The sequence below is a fragment of the Ursus maritimus genome, unplaced genomic scaffold (genome assembly GCF_017311325.1).
Source record: "Ursus maritimus isolate PB19 unplaced genomic scaffold, ASM1731132v1 scaffold_6, whole genome shotgun sequence".
Classification (NCBI taxonomy): Eukaryota; Metazoa; Chordata; class Mammalia; order Carnivora; family Ursidae; genus Ursus; species Ursus maritimus.
Genome location: NW_024426774.1, coordinates 17,889,395 through 17,910,644, shown reverse-complemented (window position 1 = coordinate 17,910,644; position 21,250 = coordinate 17,889,395). Strand labels below are relative to the sequence as shown.

Here is a 21,250-nt window from a genome sequence, read left to right as displayed (position 1 = left end):
CAGTCAGATGCTCACTGAAAAGAGAATGGATGGGTGAGGATGTGGAACTCCTGATCCCACTTAAACACTGTGGGGAAGGGGGATATAACTAAGAGAACTAGTTCTGCAAACACAAACATGGGACCTGGAGGGAATGACAATCCTCCTGATACCGGCTTGCGAGGCCTTCTTTTTTCCAGCTGACTCCCCTCTGTTTCAGGACTCCGCGCGGATGTCACCTCCTACGAGAAGCTCCCCCAGCTCCCTGGCCAGGCTGCATCCTTGCATGGTTCACTGTGGGGTGCTGATTCACTCACACGCCATCTCCCCCACCCCCCTCGGCACCCCAGGGGGCCACCTCGGTGCTGTGCCTGGAGGGGGGCTCCGCCACCACCAAAACCCCTGTGGGGGGGAGCCTCCTCTCCTGCGTTAATGGGAAAGCTGGTCTCTTGGAGGCTTTAGCGGCGAGGGATTCAACAGGGCAGGTTTCTGAGAATGCTTCAATGTGGCAGCAGCGATGAAGGACTGTGACTCACCCAGCTTTCGGAGGCAGCTGGGGACTAGCTGTTCTCCATTTCCACTCAAAACAAAACCAGGGAAAATGGGCTTAAATTGCAGCAAGGGAGATTTAGGTCAGATAGAAGAAAAGCCTGCAGGAGCCACTGGAACGGGGACTCTGGGAGCTGATGGAATTTCCTTCCCTGGAGACCTCTGGGAGCAGGCTTTGGTGCCAGGTCGATCCAACCCCAGGGTGCGGGGCAGGAGGAGGCCAAGGACAGCGGCCCGGCGGTCCTGGGTGCCTCCTCCACGGCACATCACAAGGCAGCCCCCAGCACCTCCTCACTGACAGGAGGACAATCGACATGTGAACACACGCGGAACAGCATCGTTTCTATGGGGCTGCCGGAAAGATGTACTTTCTGCTATAGCCCACAGACAAGCCATGCTCTCTGCCTCATGACAAAAGCCGACTTCTCTCACTCCTCTGACTGCCAGGGCTGAAGACTCCCCCTCCCTCCCTCCCTAAATGATAGTTTTGTTTTCTGTCAATCTATCCACAACTGGGCAGGCATGGAAAATCTTGTCCTAGTGAGTTGAGGAGCTGGCCCGGCAGCGGGAGCTTCCCCAGCCCCCTGGGAGCAGCACGGCTGGGTCTCCGGTTGTTGCTGCCACGAGGGATAGGAAGTGCGAGCCCCAGGAACAGGGCCCTGAACACAGGTGGGTGGGTCTCCCTTTTTTTGGGGGTAAGCAAGCGGTGGGTGGTATCCCATTAGTCACCAGGAGCCCTGGGCAATTCCAATGGGAGGCCATGGTCAGAGGCACCGCCAAGCCTGGAGGCAAATCTGTGACCCACCTGTAACACACATATGGAACTTTCTAGATCTGGTTTCAGGGAGGCAGCAGCACCTGCGCCATTTCCTGCTCCTATACTCGCCGGTCTTCCTCCTGCTTTGGATTCACCTCATCTCCTTCCATGTGTCCCTGTAAGTTACCTTCCATCCTTCCTAGAACTGGGTGAGGTGAGAATAGAATAGAAAGCCTCCTGCTTTTCTCTGGCAGGGCCCTGGCACAGCTCCCGCCCCCAGCTCAGGCCTCTGAGGAGAGAGGGTCAGAGACGCCTTCCACACCCACGGGTGCAGGCTCAGCAGTCCCTATTCTGGGAATCCCACGATGGGGTCAGCACCCCCAGTTCTGCCAAGAGATGTCCAAGGCCCTGAAAGAGGCTCGGTGCATTCACAGCATCTGTGTGCTGATTGGGACCAGGGCAGAGAGGGGACTGGCGGGGGTGGCGTCACGTGTCCAGGCCAGTGGCTGTGCCGCCCTGGTCGGCTCCCCTCGGTCTGCGAGACTCGGCCCCTTGATGAATGACATGCTAAGGTCATCATCAAAGGCAAGAGATGCCCTGGGAGTGGAATCTTTCTCCATTTGTGGAAGCAAAGGAAATCAGAAAGGGGCCTGGGGATGTGTTTTTGTCAGTGTGGGGGTCTGGCCAGTAGGACTGAACCAGCCCCTCCCATGAGGAAACTCTGTTCAAAGGAGATGGACGGTTCTGCTTGGTTCAGGCTATGCTAGGATGCAGCAAGGTGACCCCTTCTCCTGGCCTTCATATCTGCCAGTCTTGACCCCCCACTGTCTACAGTAGGAGAGGTCAGAAGGCTAAAGGGGGCCTCTCCGTGGGCTGGAGACCACAGTTATTGAGAAATTTACATGCCTGGGAACCACTGTGGCTTCCTCCACCACATGGCCTGGTCATGGAGGTTTGTGCAACATTCCAGATGTGTGACAATTACAGCCTCCAGCCACTCCACCCTCCTCCTTGAAGCTCCCAGCCCAGAGGAGCTCTGCTAGTCTGAGAAGTGTCATTAACACCTTCCATGACTCCAGGCCCTAGGGAAGCTCACTGTATGGGCACTGATAATGTGCCTCTACCTAGAAGCAGCTCACCTCGTTCTAAAGACCAACCCACACGCTCCACGTTCTCTCCATTCGGGCAAAAAGCTCCTTCCACAAGATGGAGTTCTCCATGGGAGTGTGGCCAGAGGCTAAAATGTCTTCCTGAAAAGGTGAAGTGTGCCAGGCCTATGAGAAGATGGGAAATTCCAATACGGGGTCATGAAGACACGCCCTCCCGCTCCCCTTCTGAAGTGCCCTTGGTTTGGCCTCCACTGCCAAGCCTAACCACACCATTAGCTAGGCAGCCAGCCCAGTGAGGCTGTGGTCTGAAGTCTCTATGAAACACCTCCCAGGCCCCCTCCTTGGTGAGGAAGACGGGAGAGGGGAACATAGGCCTCTGGGACTCCCAGTTCGGTGGGGGGGGGGGCATAGGTCACATGGAGACAAAGGCCAGACCCATGACGTGAGGTTAAAGCTCCTAGTAGGGAGACTGGACATCCTGACCAAGAGGGAGAGCTCTCACGTCAAACTGACCTGAATCCCGGCCCAGCGCCTTCTGATCTTGGCTCAGACCTTGGGTAAAATGTTAATTTCTCTGAACCTCAGAGGTTGCTCTGCAAAGGGGGATGATAATAGCACCCACGTGTGCATATGGCTCTTGAAAGGACTCACGAGGGATGCACGTGTCAGTCGTTCAGCCTAGTCCTTGGCACTTGGTCGTCGCTCAGTATTGTTACTCTAGGCACTAAGTCCTGCCTGAGCCCAGAGGAAGGGTGATGCCTTTGGTCAGGGGCAAGGAGGGAGGGCTGCAGAGGGGCTCTCACTGCGGGCCGTGCTGACACCGGAGGCAGGAACGGAGCCACACCCCCGCGGCAGCATAACCCTTGCCAAGCCTCCTTCTAAATGGATTATTGTTTATTGGTGGCTTATCCCATCTCTCGGGTTATGAATTATTTACCAGATAATGGCTTCATAATTGTTAATGACAGGTGCCCCAAGGACAGGCTGACATACCTTTTGAAGCCACAATGCTAATTGTGGTGGAGTCCCAGAAGCCCCCATGTGGCCACATCCACAGTGTCACTCCTAGGGACAGAGCCTGACTGGCCCTTGGGAATCAATCATAAATCCAACCCCACATGATACAGATAAAGAAACTGAGATCCAAAGAGGTGTAAGGACATGCTTCCAGGTCCCAGAGGCAGCCAGCCGGTGGCAGCCCTGGGTGGGTCAAGCCCCAGGGTCTCTGGTGGTCATTTCTCCACTGTCCGGGTGTAGGCTGATGGGGCCGTTGTGAGCTGAGCACGAGGTTAGGTCCTCTCTTTGGGAGGTCATGGTATGGCGGTGGAGAATGAAATGGGTCTGTGATGGATGCTGAGAGATTCCCTCCCATCCCCGCCCCCGAAGTGAGCTGGAAGGGCCCCAGGATGCTCCAGAGCACTGTCCATAGAGAATCAGGATGTAGCTCTATGGCTGCTTGGGGTCCCCATGGGCTAAGGAGGGCCGCCTCCCTGGGAGCAGAAGTCCCCTGCTGACTAACTGCATTTTGGCAATGAAGAGCTGAAGGATGATGGATATGGCGGGGGTGGGGGGAAGGGGATGGGCACACAACACCTTCCTTGAAAGTGCATTTGGTCCTGAAGAGAGTATGAATTCAGTTCATGACTCAGTTGGAGTCCTAGCCCCTGAGAATAATAATAGCAAATTTCTGTAGAGGAGTATGTTTCTGGCACTATTCTGTGCGCTGTGTTACGTTAACTCATTTAATCCTTACAACCACCATATGACGTAGGTGTTATTATAATCCCTATCTTTCAGATGAAGAAACTGAAGCAAAGGGAGTTTCAATAATATGTAGTGAGTAAGAGTCAGGGCTGGGATTAGCACGAGGCAGTCTGGGTCCCCCATCTGTGCTCTTGACCATTATGCCATATTGCTTACAAGAAATGTTTCCCAAATGAATGAACGTAATGCTGTGAGACCCCTTTGGATATGGGACACGCCTTTCTAAATGTGGCTTGAATGTGAACTTGAGCATATTGGGACCCTGGGTTCCAGCAGGATCCAGGGAGGCCTATCTCCTCCTGGACTGTGGAGTGTGGACCGTGCCTGGAATAGCAGGAAGGAGAGCTCTAGCCTGGGGTGTGTGGTATCCCCAGGGGACAGTAGCCTTGCAAGGACAAGGTCAGTGCCCTGCCCTCACTCCCCTAAGGTGGGTGCTGTGAGCTGTGGCTGGCCGTTGAGCCCACAGGTAAGATAGGCTGAATGCCCCTCACACATGCCCCTCACTCATCCTATAAACATTCGAGAGTCTTCTTTGTGTCAGGCTTTGGGGAGGGAGGGACCCAGCGACTGATACACAGCCCCTGCCCTCAGGGCACTGCCAGCTGTCTCGCAGGGCAGAAGAGACATGAGCCAGGTGCCAGGTGCGAGGGTCCCCTGAGAGAAAGGAAGCAGAGGCGCTGAAGGACTCAGGAGCAAATGAACATAGCTACAGGCCATGTGAGTTGGCTTCTTCTATCATCAGTTCCTTTTCAGTGCTTATTATGTGCTCAGCTCTGCAGAGAGCTCGCCCGCCCACCCCCCACTCCGAGAGCTCGCAATGGTTGGGATGAGCCTCAAGCACACTGGACAGTGAAAGGACCACACCTGACCTGAGAAGACGCGAATCGCTGCCAGGGAGAGGAGCGGCGTCAGGAAATCCGAGGACAGAAGCTTCCCATGAGTGGGTGGCTGGGAGCTCTTTGCCAGGAGATGGGCGGGGATGGGAGAGGCTTTTCCGGGATATTCGGGCTCCCAGGACAAGTGCCCAGAGGTGTGATGCGCCCATGGTCTGTTAGGAGCGTGAGGGTCTGTCTGCATGGGAACAGAGCCTGTGCATGTGAACACATCGGGGGGGCGGGGTTCACAGGAGGTGTGTTAGGCTAGCTGGCACAGGGTCTCATCTACCTTATCCGATTCACAAAGTCAGGAGTGCGTACCCCTGTGCAAGACAGCAGAGCACTTTGAGTGCATTTCAAAAGGCTTTGAACTGGTGCTAAATAAATAATCATGCCGCTTATTCTGGGATGGAGAGGCAGGATGCCTTCTCTATGCGCTAATGGGAGGGCGAGGCTCTCTGGCTGGCTGGGGCTGCGTCGTGCACGTGGGTGAGCGCAGATCTAAGACCCTGATAGACCCTCCCTGTGTCCTGACTTTCATTCCCACATAGAGCACCTGCCTGACTACCTGGAGAAGGGGGGGCCGGGTTAATTGTTACTTCCTGTGCTGTTACTAGGTTACTTTGTAAAAGCAGAAATATGCTTTTAATGATTTTTTTTGTTGTTGCTTCCTTATGAACCAGAAGCTTTTATCTAAATGAGTTGCTACAAATCAGAGGGAAAAAAAATAAAATAAAAACCCAACCCGGGAGGGTTGCTAGGCTGTGTCTGCCATATGCAGACAAACTGTCACCCTGTGAGTGAGTGTAAGCCCCCTACTCTTTCAGCACCCAGCTCACTTGCAAGTCAGAGGGGGAGATGTATTGGCAGCTATAATTAGCGTGCCTCCAAGTGGCCTGGACAAGAGGAGCCAGTGGGGCAGTGGAGTGGTCTCTGGCTGGTGATGGTGTTTCTGTCACCCTTTCAAGTTGGTGCTGGTGGGTGACAGCATAGGTCTGGCTACCTGTAGTCTTTAGGCCTCTTGGGTCATGGTGCGTGGGAGGAAGGACAGTTTTCTTTCTGGGTTGCTTTCGGAGTACATTGAGGCCCAGAGGATGGTCAGTCAATGTTGGGCTAGACACATACTAGGTGCTTAACTAATATTTGTGGAAAGTAGGCCGGTACGTAATCGACACGTACTCAGAGCTCTTTAATTTTGGTCTAAGGAGCGGCAGTTGACATGGGGGCAGGAGGGACCTCTGGATTAGGAACCAGGACACAAGGACTCTAGCTCCCCTTCTGCTCTGACTGGCTGTGTGAGCTTGGGCAAGACATTGGCCTTCTCTGGGCCTCAGCCTGCTGCTTGATGTAATAAATGACAACAGTAGTTTCTCTCTGTCTACCTCCTCGGGTCTCCCTCATGACCAAGTAGAGGGAACTGTGTGAAAACACTTTGCAAACAGAAAGTACTAGGTCATGGGAGGAGGTAAAAGATGTCCTACAACCTTACCCTGGGATGTTCTAGCAAATTGGGGATGGGGCAGTGGTTGCCCAGAGCCCAGGCTGCCAAAGAGTCTCTGTTTTGGGGTCTGAGGATGCACTGGGAGCTTGGCTATGAGAGGGCTCTGAGCCTTCAGCTATGTCTCCATTATCTGGGAGCATGACTTTCGGAGGCTTAGCATGGCATTCGATGCCCACCACGACCAAGGCTTAGTCACCTTTCTTGCTGCATTTCCCAACCTGTAGGTCTCTCTTAGTACTTAGGCTCTGAGCTCTTCTGTCTTTTTATATCTTGAGACTTTTTGCACAAGCTGTTCCCATTGCCTGAACATTCCCTGAGTGTGTTCACACACACACACACACACACACACACACACACACACACACACACAGAGTCTTATTTCCAGTTTAAAGCCACCTCTTCTTGGAAGCCTATAGTTTTGACCAAACTAAGTTAGTTGCTGAGTACTCTCATCCCCTCAAATGGAATTTCTGGGTCAGAGATTTGGTCTCATACGGTCTCTGTCGTATCCCCATTGCCTAGAATGATACATGGCATATAGTAGGTGCTCAGGAAATATTTGTTGAGTGAATGAATTGTTCTCCCATAGCACTTTGTATAAATTCCTATTGTTGCATTTATCACATCTTATAAGAATGTATTCACTTTCTGGTCTCCCCACTGGACTGCCAGCTCCCTGAGGACAGGGCTTTTGTCTGACCTCTCCGGACCCTGGCCCTAGAACAATATGCAATGTGGCCGCCAGTAAGTGTTTGAAGGGATCCAGGAATGAATGTTGAAACGCTCCTCGTTTAACCACCTACAGGCTGTTCCTCCTGCACGGTCATGCTGCATGTGCACACGAGAAAGAGGGATGGGGGAGAGAGAGAGAAAGCAAGAGAGACAGGGAATTTATAATTGAAGTCAAAAGCTTAAAATTTCTTTTGACTGACCTGTGAATACATGAAATGATAAGAAGGGACAGAAACACAGTAGTTTGGGAGCATCCTCGTGTGGTCACCGGACATATGTATGCATGGTGTTTCCCTGAGTGGGGCTCCGGTGGGGGGGCCATGACTAGCCTACTTGGTATTTCTGTGCAAATGAGATTTCTGTGCAAATTAAAATTCTGTGCAAATTAGCGTACCTCCCTCTGAGCACTCACAGTACACGGCAGAGCTTGCAAGGTGCAGGCTGCGTCAGTCGCTCCACCCCCTGGGCCAGGTGCCCTCCTGTAGGGCACAAACTCACAACTGTTCCCAGCAGCCCCAGCCACTGGGGCACATTCAAGGTAAGGAAGGAGACAGGTCGCTTGGAAAATCAAACTTGGCCACAAAAATAAACTCTGAGGTTTGCAGATAAGCTATTTCTAGCTCAGGTGCCAAATGAGGTTTTGCAGCTAGAGTGAACCGCCGTGCGCGCCCCACCCCAGCCATGTTAACTAACGGGAACTGCACCATGTACTTGCTCTTCCCAAACAACTTTGTTTCCAGAAACGGGGAAACATTCCTCTCCCAGGGCATCTCTTGCCTTTGATGATGATCTCAGCTTGTCGTTCACCAAGGGGCCGAGTCTCGCAGACCGAGGGGAGCCGACCAGGGCGGCACAGCCACTGGCCTGGACACATAACGCCACCCCCGCCAGTCCCCTCTCTGCCCTGGTCCCAATCAGCACACAGATGCTGCGAACCCACCGAGCCTCTTTCAGGGCCTTGGACATCTCTTGGCAGAACTGGGGGTGCTGACCCCATCGTGGGATTCCCAGAATAGGGGCCCCTGAGCCTGCACCCGTGGGTGTGGAAGGGGTCTCTGACCCTCTCTCCTCAGAGGCCTGAGCTGGGGGCAGGAGCTGTGCCAGGGCCCTGCCAGAGAAAAGCAGGAGGCTTTCTATTCCGTTCTCACCTCACCCAGTTCTAGGAAGGATGGAAGGTAACTTACAGGGACACGTGGAAGGAGATGAGGTGAATCCAAAGCAGGAGGAAGACCGGCAAGCGTAGGAACAGGAAAAGGCGCAGGTGCTGCTGCCTCCCTGAAACCAGATCTAGAAAGTTCCATATGTGTGTTACAGGTGGGTCACAGATTTGCCTCCAGGCTTGGCGGTGCCTCTGACCATGGCCTCCCATTGGAATCACCCAGGGAGCCTCACAAAAATACTAACGCTTGGGCCCCATCCCAAGAGATTTTGATCTAACTGATCTGGAGTGTCTAGCTTGGATATCAGAATTTTAAAAATGTCCCCAGGTGATTTTAATATGCAGCCAGAGTTGAGAGCCACTGTTGTGACTTGGAAGAGGCAAACAAGAAGCTGATGTTACAACAGGATTCGATATGAGGTACTATGACAAGGCAGTGGAGGAGAATATGTCTGTGCTGAGGTCAGAGGCACTTCTCCCAAGGGGCCCAGCAAAGGGATCACAGTGATAACCATTAACCACCACAAAATCCTGCATGTGGGTACACTGGTACGATCGATAGGAAAAGAAGATCTTCTAACAGCCCGTAGGGTTCACGGGAAAGCATTCTGGGGGTGGGGTGAGATGAATGGGGTTGACAGTGTGACGGCCAAAGTACCCAGGCTTTCGGATGGTGTGATCCAGGGGGTAGAGTTTAGAATATCTGAAAGAGTAAGTAAATGACCTATCATCCGGGAACATGGTTTTGCTGAATCTCTAACTTCCACGTCAATCCTTCAGGGCTTAGAGACCAGGAATTTGGTAACACTATGAGTTGAGAGCAGTGTTACGCCCATCCTCACAAGAATAGTTAAATTAGAAGGTATGGGGGCAGAACCAGGTGTCTCTAAGTTTTAAAGCTCTCCAGGTGATTCCAGCGTTCCCCGAGAGCTGACATTGCTGGCCCAGGAGGACCTGCCAGTCTTCCCCAGACTAGGAAGGTCGGGTGCTGCCCTCAGCGAAAGCAGGCGAGACGGAGACTCAGCAGCTCTTCAGGGCTCAGCCGGCGTTAGTGCTAGTGTTGGGACGAGAGCCCAGTGGCTGCCTCCCCGTCCAGGGTCCTATCCACCCACTGCCTGTGAGGTCACTCTGTCCTGTGGTCCTGTGATCTCAGAACTAAGGTCATCTGGTCTCACGACGTGGAGACAAGAGGACAGTCTCTGGCTTTAAGGAGCTCATGGTCCAGGAAGGAAGAAGAGAAATGCAGCCCAGGGAGAGGCCAGTGGCAAGTTTCCCGAAGGCTGCGGGGCAATGAGGCGGCTTTGTGTTGGCCAGGCTGAGTCTGGGACGCAAATCAGGTCGTGACCAATTCTCAGGACTCTGGAGAGGTGGTTGGGAACTTAGGACAGAACGAAGCCTCGGGGACAGATGAAACAGAGCGAGTAGAGGGACCGCTGAGAGAAAGGAAAGCTGAGGAAAATCTAGCACCAACGCCCTCACTTACAGGCAGGAAGAGGAAGAGGGCCCACAAAGATGGAGTGACACGGCCCACCAAGCCAAGGGAGAGGGAGGCTCATGGCCTCCTTGAAGCAAGCAGGGAGGTCTTTTACTGACCCTTAGGATGGAAAGGGCAGGCTGGAGGTCTTGGCAATGATGGGAAACATGGGGCTGTGGAAGGATCTGTGTGTGGGTGGTTGGCGTGGTTCCATGGCTTCCTCAGCGGGCCGAGCGTCCAGACACCCAGTGGAGGTGGGGGCTGCCGAGGTTCCCAGGGTGGGGCAGGGAGAGGAAGCAAGGACGAAGGACAAGCAGGCAACAGAGTGGATGTGTTGGGGAATGCAGCACTGAGATGTCTGCCCACAGGTCTGTCTTTGGGTGGGAGCCATGGAAGCCAAAGAGGGATGGATGAGAAAGAGGAGGAGGAGGAGGGAGTGAAGCAAGGCCGTTGAGAGTGAGGGAGTGTGGGGGGAGTGTGGGGGGAGTGAGGTCGGCAAGGGCACCTTCGGAAAGGCTTTGCCGGTGATGCTGCCGTGAGTGCGGAGTCCAGGGCACGACACGTGGTGTTCTCTAATGGAAGAGTGCCAAGTCCCATTAGCTCTGGAGGCATCTGCAATGTCCTCTCAGAATGCCAGGCACACAGGGGGACAAGGGGCCTGGGTGGGCAGTGCTAGGGCAGGGATGGAGGTGGGGGAGGCCGCAGAGGGGCGCTCCTCGGCACGGATGGGGACCCGTGTTTGCCCTTCACTACCTCCGAAGTCCAGGTGTCTGTTAACGTCATTCTTGGCTCAGCCTCAGGTTCTGCACAAACCAGGTCCTCAGCTCTACCTTCCCTGAGCTCCACCCCTGCCAGGCTCCCACACTGCAGTGCAGGGATCAGGTTTCACTCCTGCTAGCTGGTGCTGGCACCACACTCTGGTCACTGACAAGCACAGAGCAGCCCTCCCTGCTTCGCATGGGAGCAGGCCCCGCTTCGCAGCAGGATGCACACAGCCCAGAGTTCTGGCCCAGTTTCCACAGGAAAGTGATAGCTTCTTCCACTGGTCACCAGGGGACAGACTGGGCTGTGGAAACTTCCTATCTTCTTGGGAATCAATGCAGTCCTGCACGTGAGGGAAAAGGGAAAAGCATGACCTGGCAGCAGGCCACGAGCTACGGTGTTCCCAGGAACAGTTGTGGCTGCGCGTGCGGGGATGTGTTTACTGAGAGCCCCAGCAGGTGCTGTGCGGGGGTGGTGAAGGGGATATGGCGATGAATCAGATGTGGTTCCCATCCTCCAGGAACTGGCCAGGTGGTGGGGAAGACTGACATGAGTTCACAGCGGGGACACCAGTCCGGGAGTGGATCTATCAGGTATCCCATCAAGGTCCATCCCTATCCTAAAATACACACTTCTTGAAAGCTGGGATAAATAAGGGCCACGTGCCACCCTGTGTCAGTGGGAAGGAACAGAAGATCCCAAGATGACGGCCGTCAAACCCGTTCCCCTGGGTCTCTAGATCCCCTTCACCTTTGCCACACTCACGGCATCTAAGACTTGAAGGCTTCTCCTTGGAAAGCCGACTTCTGTGAGGAACATTCCTTAGTCTCAGACGCTCACCTCCACGTCTGCCCCCTCTAGGAGCTGGGAATGCCACCATCACCAGATTCAAGATGCCGCTGTCACCAGATCTGTCTAGTTTTTCAACTCCCCTCCTCTCACCCGATAGTCACAGAAGCAAAGCATTACCTAGGGCCTGGGATGACCAACCAGGACGGCTGTCCAGCCACTCAGTGGTGCCACTAGATGTGCGCCAACAGCCCACCAGCTCCCAAGGCCAGAAACCCAACTGCCCCTGCTGGCTGTCCCCAGGGCTGCTTGGTGGCAGCAGGCTGGATGCCCGGTGGACGTTTCTTCCATTTTGGCAGTTGATCCAGGCCCAGCCTGGCGTCTTCTCCTACTTCTTGCTGACAATCATGGCCACCCGCAATTTGGAATCCTAGAGCTGCAGAATCCTAGAGCTCTCAATGCCAGCGCTCTGGGAGTGCAGGGCCATCCCCAACCCTGCTGTGTCTGAGTCCAAAGCGAACCTGGACATGGCATAAATGTGTTCGTCTGCTGCTCTCACCTCTGCTGCAGAAGGAAGCTGGAGTTCAGGCCACAAGCTGGCCCCAGGGAGAGGCCATGAGTCACCTGGTCAGAGGGCACCAGGGTGTGGTGTCTAAGAACAAAGCAGTTCTGGGGCTGCTGGGGCCTGGGCTTGCCCAGTACCAGGCCCTACGTGCTATGCAGAGGTGACTTTGGCCCGCGGACTTCTAAAGCCTCACATGCCACCAAGACATGCTAGGCTGGGCCAGCTGAGCCCCACGTGTCCTGAATTCCAGTGCCCGGGCTCCCTCCCTCCAACCTTCATCCCAGGCCCATCCTCCTGCCCCTTAAGCAACAGTAAGTGGGTGTTGGCGACTCCATCTCCAGGCTCCCCTGCTTCTGCAGGCAGAGTCCTGGCCTGCTCGGTGGGTGTTCAAGCAATCTCACCGATTCTTTTCATCAGATTTCTGCCCTCACAAGTAGGCCACGTTCCCCCCAATTCTCCTGGCTACCTGGTCTTTATAATCTAGGTTTGAAAATCCTGAATCAAAATTTAAAGCCAGACCTTTATAAATTTGATCCAAGGAAATAATCAAATCACTATGCAAAGATACAGATGCAAAAATATTTGTTGTGTTTTTATTTGCAGGAGTGAAATTTAAAAATATGCTAAATGCCTACCATTAGGGCACTGGGTAAGGAAATTATGTAGATTATTATATCCAGATGATATGAAGAGTTTAAAAATGCTATAGATTTGTATTTACCGACATAAAAATGTACGTTACATATCATAAAGTCAAAAGAATGCATTGCTAAGCCTTACACAGTGTGATCCCATGTACGTGTGCGTGTGTGCATGTATGCACAAATGCGTGTACACTTTATGTACATGCGTAGAAAGAAAGTCTGGAAAAGGACACTAAAATGGTTGTTACTTGGGATTATGACTGTAGGTAATTTCTATAATTTTAGGTGCTATCTTTTAAAATATTTTTACAACGAACAAATAGCCTTTTACTGACATTGACTAATACTAATTTAATAACAAGAAAAGTTAAATTACCGAAAAAGTATTATAGTTTTTGAGGAGCTTAAAGGTCCCCTAGCTGCTGGCCGCCCCCAGAAGAGCTACCGCAATGCTCATAGATTGATTCCAGGAAGACTGGCCAGTAGCTTTGCTAGGTTCTAATCCCCATCTGTGTGAGAATCTCCCCAACCATCAGTGAAGAGGACCAACTCTATACTTCCTCACTGCCACTGGAAAAACAGTGTTAGAGAAATAGCTGTCAGTGTCCACGTCGGATGCCTTTCTTATGTGCAGGCAAGCTGAGCAGAGACTTACCTTTCGATGTCCGTCTCTGGCGAGCTCAGGATTCGTCCCCAGGATGCAAAAACCTCGATGGCCACCAACACTTAGCACAGCGCGAGCATCACCAGGAGGCCAGACAGTCTAGAAAGAGAAGGAAAAGGGTGGCGGTGGGGTGGGAAAGGGTATCATCTTTTGCAGGAGATCTCTTTGGAATTCCAGTATCCTAGACAGTCCCCACTCTAAGTGGACGCTTGTCGCCGTGTTGAATTTCTGAGTGTGGACCCTCTCACACAGGGTGTGCCCAAATGCTGCCATGGTACTTCCAGACAAGGGGGGCCAAGTGGGCAGCAGAGAACCCCAAGGGGTAGACCTTAGATGTCCCTCCCCCGCCCCCCAAACACACAAAGCCTTAATCCCCCCAGCACAGCCACTAGCAGTGGATAAGGGAGAATAATGGCATTGCCTTCCATCCGATTCAAACCGAGAGACTCCGAAGACGGGGAAAAATACGAAATTTAGGTCTTTTATCTAATGCTGAAAAGAGAACAGGACACAAACTCTAGAATTACAAAAACAAATCATTACTTATTTTAGATAATGGGCAAGAAGACCTTGAGGAGGCAAAGGATGGGTTCCCTGGAGAGAATTTGTTTTTTTTTTCTTTTTTTTAAATATAGATTTAATACCTGGTAGAAAGAACCTATCTGTTATGGTGAGGCAGGGCTATTCCCATTTCCCTCTTTCAAATGTAATATATGGGAAAGCCGTCTTCACGACAAGGAATGGCATCCTCCACTGCAAAAATGCACTGCTGTCATTACCTGGGAATCGATATATTTTTCTAAACTGAATATATCATTATCAATTGATTTTCCTGTTTCCTCTTAGCACTCCAGAGTCCCGGATAGCAGGGGAAAGCTTTAATGTGATATGAGGGATTTGGACAGGTAAATAAGTTATTGTAAACTAATTCCACCTTGCGACAAGCTTCTCTCCAACAACGCAACGGGTCTTTCTCAGAGCCTCTTTCAACCCAAGCTTTTCCAGCAGCCACTGACAGAGACACACGCGAGCCATATCAAACAGCCATTTTCAAGCTGAAGGTGGCAAAAATATTATTTTTCCCAAGGAGTGAGCGTTCCCTTTACAATTAAGAAATAACCTCTGTGGGGAAGTGAAGGAAGCCAAGGTCACCATTTAATTTTGACACGGAGCCAAAGGCGTGAGTACATTTCCTCTACCAAGCTGATGTGAAGCACGCGGATGAATCGATCGCTTTGGCCACAAAGTATCGACAGTACTGGTGATAATAAACGATCGATGTATTTCTGGGAAAGATTCTTCGGCAGATACATCTTGGTGAAGGGAGAGGTCTGGGAGACAGCAGTCAGATCATTTTTAGATCCTTGAGAATTTTATTCATTCATTCATTCATTCCATAAATATTTGTTGAGTGTCTGTTGTGTGTCAGGCAATGTTCTAGGCACTGGGGATACATAAGTGAACAAAACAGAAAGAAAAAAAAATTCCTGCCCTAAGGGAGCTCATCTTCTAGTGGAGAGAAACAATAAACAATAAGCTTAAGAAATAAGTACAAATTGTACAGTATATTAAAAGGTAGTCAGTACCATGTATTAGAGAAGACAGAGCAGAAGATGAGCGTCAGAGGACTGAGCTCACAGGAGGGGGATGAGGGAGTGGGCTGTGTGGGAACCTGGGGTTGAGTGTTGGGCAGAGAGAAGAGCCAGTGCAAATGTCCTGGGGGGTGGGGGGAGCATACCTGTCGTGTTCCTGGGCCAGTAAGGAGCCCACTGTGGCTGGACAGGGAGAGTCTAGTAGGACACTCAGCTGGAGCTGTGAGTATCTAGATCGCTTAAGGCCTTGCAGGTCACTGTAAAAACTACTAACTGAGAGCCCAAGATCCTGGCCACCCAGTTTTAGAAGGAGCTCTCATTCTCTTGAGACAGACCTCCCAGGTGTATCAGCTTAATCTGCTTGCCATCCCTTCCACCCAGATGGCTCAGTGCTCCAGGCTGCGCGAGATGAACAGGGCATGGGCCAGGCTGGGGCTTGGAGGGGCCGTGGAGGGAGCAGAGCCACAAGGGTTGCCCAGCTTGTTCTGATGACAATGGGCTTATCTTTCTTCCTCTGTGGTCCCCAGAGGCCACTTCTAGAGGAGGTAATTGAAACAAAGTCCCGAATAAAAATACACTATACGCGAGGCCGAGTTCTTTGGGACTTTTCCCTAATATGCTTACAGAGAGATCCTGACTTGAGCTGACATGTTAGACAGTACAGGTTGTGCTGGATGTCTTGCCCAGGTCTGCCTTCCATGCTGTGTGTCCCTAAGGGGCTCACCTGATCTGCACAGAGCGCACCACTGGAGCTCGGACACCCTGCAACCCCTGGTCAGGGGCAGCCACTGCAGACACCAGCAGGAGACTAGGAACTGAGATGGGGTTGGGTATTTACTCCCCTCCTTGCCTCCCTCCTTGCAGTGGCTTCACGGGCTGGCCGTGACCCTCCACTGCAGTTCACGGGTACAGCTGGCATGTGGTGGGCCCCACAGAGCATCCTCTCTGTGCCCCGGCTTCCAGCTGGAAACTGCCCCATCCCACTGTGGGCTGGGGAGAGCCCTGGTGTGATCTCTGCACCCCGTGCCTACATCTTAGGAAAAGCCCTGTCTGACTCTCTCCCAACCACACATTTCAACATGCAGATTTCCTCTTAAGACCCTAGAAGGTACATTCTCGGGGGCGGTGGAGAGCAGGGCTTTGGAATCAGGGATCAGGCCGAATCCTGACACTGCCCCTTAGTTTTATGACACGGACTAAGGTATTTCATGTCTATGAACCTTCCTTTCTCACTCTTGGAACTAGAGGAACGGATGCATAATTAGCAGTGGCAGGCTCACTGTCTCAGCATTTCCACCACCCACTCCACCGCCCAGGGCCAGGAGCACCTCTTGGCTGACATCTTTGCCCACCCCAACCAGAAACTCCTCCCTCGAGGGGTTTCTACCTGTTCTCAGCTCCTATTGGCATTAGCTGATGTCTCCGTGATTTTACTTATTCCGTCTTGCACTTCCATCCACTCAAGCTCTATTCCTTGCAGTCAAATCCCTGGCATCCGGAGAACAGTCGTTATCTTACTATTTGAATCTCTGGCCCACAGCACCCATCAAGAATGAACCCAGGAAACGACAGGGAGACAGGTACGGTTTTCTATCTCCAGGTGAGGCGAAGGCACCATCGGCAGGCTTGACTTTGACATCTGTGGTCAAACTGACCCTTTCTCTTCCACTCGTTTCATCATCAAACGGCAGCTTCCAGGGTCAAGAAGAATAAAATTAAAAAGCCAAGGGATGAGGGACTTTTTACTTTCGTTTTAAAAATCCAGTGGGTAGTAAGGCAACACCTGTGGAAGGGGTCTTACCTCCTTCCCACCTTGTCAAGGCACTTAAGAGATGCTAATTGAGTTTGACCGGGCATAAAGGCCAACAGGAAATTCCCTCCAATGGGGTCTGTGGGTTAAACAACTGCTGAATGATGCAAGGTGTTTAAAATTTAACCTAAAGAAATGTTTGAGACCGTTCTCATTCCGAGTCTATAAATAAAGATGGCTCCTGACATGAACCAAATTGATAGCCAAGAGAATTACAAATCAGGGCCCCAGGATTTTTTTTTTTTTTTTAGTTCCCTATAAAAGGTACCAATTTTTGGAGAGAAACCGCCCTGAAGAGAGGAGAAACCAATTAGAGAGTCTCCCATTTGATGCAGGATCAGAGACTAGCCCTGCCCGGGTCTTGACCAGGCTACCCAATTATTGCTCCAACGCCCGGGCCAGTCACCAGCCCTCAGCCAACTGGGAAGCAAGGATTCTTTCTTCCTCGGAAGGAAAAAACAAAGCAGCTAGAGGCTGCACGCTGTGGAAGAAAACCAGCTCCCACACCCACCTTCCTATCAGCCCAGGCTCAGGCCCCTGTGGCACCCCCGGGGTACGGGGCTTGCGGGCCTGCTCTGAATGTATCCTGCAAGGGGAACTCTCATTCACCTTCTCTCAAGAAGAGGGAGAAAACAGCCCATCCATTAATAACATCAACCACGGGTTCACCAAAGCCTGCAGGCATCTTGCCAACCCCAAAATAAACACTCTCCAAAGGTTTATCCATCAGGTTGGCGACAGTTCATGGGCTGAGGGGTCCGGAAGGCACTGCTTTTAAAGAAGAGAATGGACGCGTAGAGATGGATGCGAGAACCCACCCAACACAATGCGGAGGTTTCCTCTTTCCATTAAGGAGCCAGAACCGGCCACTGATGAGATCCATTACTTACTCTCAATGCTAGGGATGCACGGCCTGGCCGGCTTCTGTGCCGGCAGGTATTCTTCAGAGAAAGAGAGGATCTTCAGAGGCCACGACGCCTGACTGAGCTGGAGTAACGAAATTTTCATAATGCTTGGAGTTGACAAAGCCTTGCTCATGCCCATTCTCCGATTTACCTTTGCTCAGAAGTTTATATGAGTGGATTACAATTATTTTTCCTATTTTATAGATGGAAAATAAGAACGGCCCAAAGATACACAGCAAATACGTAAGGCAGGGAATGGAAATTGGAACTCCAGATTTGCGCCTTCCATCCCATGCTTTGTTCCAAATTCTTCAGCCGCCGTGTCCCTGGGGCCCTAATCGATGATGAGATTAGAGCTGTCCTGTGTTTGCTCTGCGGTTACCAGCCCTGGGCTGGATAAAAACACAGGTGTCAGCAGGTATCCTCATTCCAGCCTGGTCCTGGTGAGCCCAAACCAACCCTATGACCCGACTGGCCGCTGCCCCCCACCCCTTCACCTGCTTCTCCGCAGCCCCAGTGTGGTCAGGTTCCCAAGTGACCCCCCCCCCAACAGAGAAGCCACAGACTGGCCCCCACGCCTACCACGAAACCTCAGTCAGCACTAAGACAGTGCACTGGATTCTCCATTACTACCACCTCGGGCTTTCTCAACCTTTATTATCACTTCCCCCACCAAGAGAAAAATTCAATTCAATTCCATTGAAATTCTTTTTAACAAGTGACATTCAATTCTGAAGGGGTAAGATTTTGTAGGGGAGGGTGGAGCTGCTGAGGGGCATAAGCCATTGCGGCATCGTGAGTTTTTGTGCCCTCCTTCACTCCTGGAATCCAGTTACACCCCCGCCCCACCCCTCGTATGCATTAACTTTCTCCAGACCTGCTGCTTCTGGACCCTTTCCTCAGGGCCCAGCATTGCCACCTCTTCTGCTTTAAACACCCCAGTTCCTCGTTCTCCCTCTTGCTCCCCACCCCCAGCACTGTCCTTAACGGTGGGCAGTCACCTGTTCTCTACTGCCGCCAGGCCTCCCTCCCACAACAGCCCCCAAGTGGCCCTGCTGTCGCCACGGGGATTGTGCTCAACCTCAGAATAGTCACGGCATCGCTGCCCCAAATCCCTCCATGGCAGGGGCCCCAGGGAACCCAGGCAAACCCTGACTCTTTCCATGCCCTGCGCTTCCACAGCGTCCACCGCCTGGGCTACCCGCCCTGCAGACACCCCCAGCTCTCCTTCTGTGACCGCACACCTGCTTCCCTCCCTGGATCTCCTCCCACCAGCCTTCACCCCTTCTCCCACTGAGAACTTCTCTTCAGAGTATAGACACTCTTAAGGAAAACTGCTGGAGAATGTCAAGTGCATGCTTGTCACCCAACGAAGTCTCTTGATGGCCCATCCCCAGGTCCCTCTTGGCTGGTCTGGGCAAGGAGAATGGGCAGAGAAGGAAAATGGGGTACCCGCACACAGACTGATTAGATCCTAAATTATGCCATGATCGTGCTCTGCCAGACACGAGGACTGAAACAGTGCAGAAAAAGAAAAAAGTTCAAATCAACCCCCTCCCCTACACACCCACCCCCTACACACCCCTCCCCTACACCCCCTCCATTGTCCGGTCACGCAGCCGACCCCTCAACAATTGCATTAACTAGGACCCACGTAACTCAGCCCCACCACTCAGCGCCAGCACGCATACCCTCCTCCACCCCCAGTTAATACACATGTGCTTATCACTGGAAGCGGACCTGGCACGACCTTTGCATTTTCGGAAGACCACAAGCTGAGGAGGGGGTGGAGGTGCCAGGGGACCCTCCCGCAGCCTGACTCGCCCGTGGTGGCATTGAGGACGTCGGCAGAGTGTGCAGCACCTGGCACCTAGTAGATGCTCAGTAAGGCTCTGTTGAAGGAAGGAAAATGCCTACCAGACTCGACTCGTTTTCTACAATTTTGCTTCACACATCTGGAAGTTCACACCATGGTTTCATGACTGGAATACAAACCAGCTAAAAAAAAAAAAATCAGACATTGCTTCCAGATTTCGCTCTTAGGAACAGGCCTGCATCCTCCCTTTAAATTGCAATAATTCCTTCCCAGATGTTGCTTCTCCTTCAGACCCATAAATTCCAGCTTTTCATGATGACGCGTCACATTTGTCTGGTGCTGTGGGCTCTCTGGAGTGCTCGTGCATCTTCTCTCCTTCATTAGACAGCCATGCGGCCCCAGGAGAGGCGGGACGGGCGCTGACATCTCTAATTCACCGACAGGGAGGCCAGCTGCCGATGCCGCCAAGCTGGATTGCAGTGTGCATGGGGTCCCCTCTCCTTCCTGCGGCTGCAAAACCTGCAGTACCCCCTTTTCCAGCACCCCCCAGGTCTCCATGTGGGGTGGGGCATTTACAGAGGCTCACCCCCCGCCACGTTGGCCTCAGTGGTGCTGCGCACTTCAAACTCTGACTCAAGTGTGAGCGAGTCTCTTTCCTTGGTTCTCCCTGACCCTCCTGCCGGGCTGTACCATTTCAGTAAGACCTGTCTAGAATCTTGGAGTAAAACAGAACAATAGGCCCGTTGGTGGGCGGCAGCCGTGGACAGAAGAAGTCGTATGTGGCCAGACAGGCTGGCTCCCCAGCGGTCTCCAGGAGGGTCTACGGCCCCAGGCAGGTTTGTCCCAGCTCCACGGGGTGGCCTCCATCCTAGCATTAACCACAAAGGAACCTGCACTCAGGGAAGAGCCCACCTCAAGTCTGGACCACACAGGCAGAGACCGAGAGAGTGGGGCTTCTCCCTTTCTTTGCACCTTCCCTGTTCCTGTTTCTTATGAGGCCTGCCTCCTTCCTGGTGACTGGCCCTGAGGCTGTTTGTTTGAGTTCTTTGGTGTGGAGGGAGACTTTGACCTGTATCTTAAGCCCTCAAGGAGCCAACCACATCAGAAAACACCCGAGTCCTCTATCTGGGCCACAGCCGTCCACCTCAGGGGGCAGGAGACAGTTGTGGGGACAGGAGAAGCAGCCACCAAACCCGTTCACTGGACCTGGAGCCTGCTAGTGCCCAGGGGTCCACAGCATCTCCTGCCCCCTGGACACTCCCTGCCCACAGCTTTAGAGAGAAGCGGTGGGCAAAAGTGTCTTCACAGAGTAAAACATGTTGGGCTTCTAAACTCAGTGTGCTTCTGGTCTGCTCCGGGAGACACAGAGAGATCCGACTAGCCCTTCTCCCAACTAGGAGTCCCCACAGCCTGTGTGGCATGGTCAGAGCTTCCTCTGGATTTACATCCTAGTCCCCGTCGCAGGGGTTCAGGGCTGGCTCGGCCTGTGTGTGGTCAAGAGCATGTAGGAAAGGCACTCAGCATAGCCTGTGGCACGGATAATGGGCAGCTGTAACCATTATATAGCCAGGCCTGCTAACCGAAGCACATAGGTGCCCCTAAGATACCTACAGCGCCACGGGGAGGGCTGGGAACCACACGACGACGTGGTGCTGTCTCTCCCAGCACGTCTCCACAGAAGCGAGCACATGGGGACAAATGCATGGACGGGGATCTTCCCTAGGAGTCGGTGGAAGCGCGGGAGCCCTGGGTCCATCTGACCCTGGTCAGCTGCCATTCCCCGCCCCCTCCAGCTATGTTCCTG

The 21,250-nt window shown here is 52.7% G+C and overlaps 1 protein-coding gene across 3 annotated transcripts in view; it reads right to left on the bottom strand.

Moving 5' to 3' along the window:
* LOC103671695 (kelch-like protein 29) overlaps positions 1-21,250 on the bottom strand; it is a 214,417-nt gene that overhangs the window by 121,117 nt on the left and 72,050 nt on the right. For all 3 annotated transcript variants that reach the window (XM_040622940.1, XM_040622939.1, XM_040622941.1), the window contains exon 2: positions 13,315-13,422. The gene's annotated coding sequence lies outside the window, so the exon portion shown is untranslated. The remainder of the gene's footprint in view (positions 1-13,314; positions 13,423-21,250) is intronic.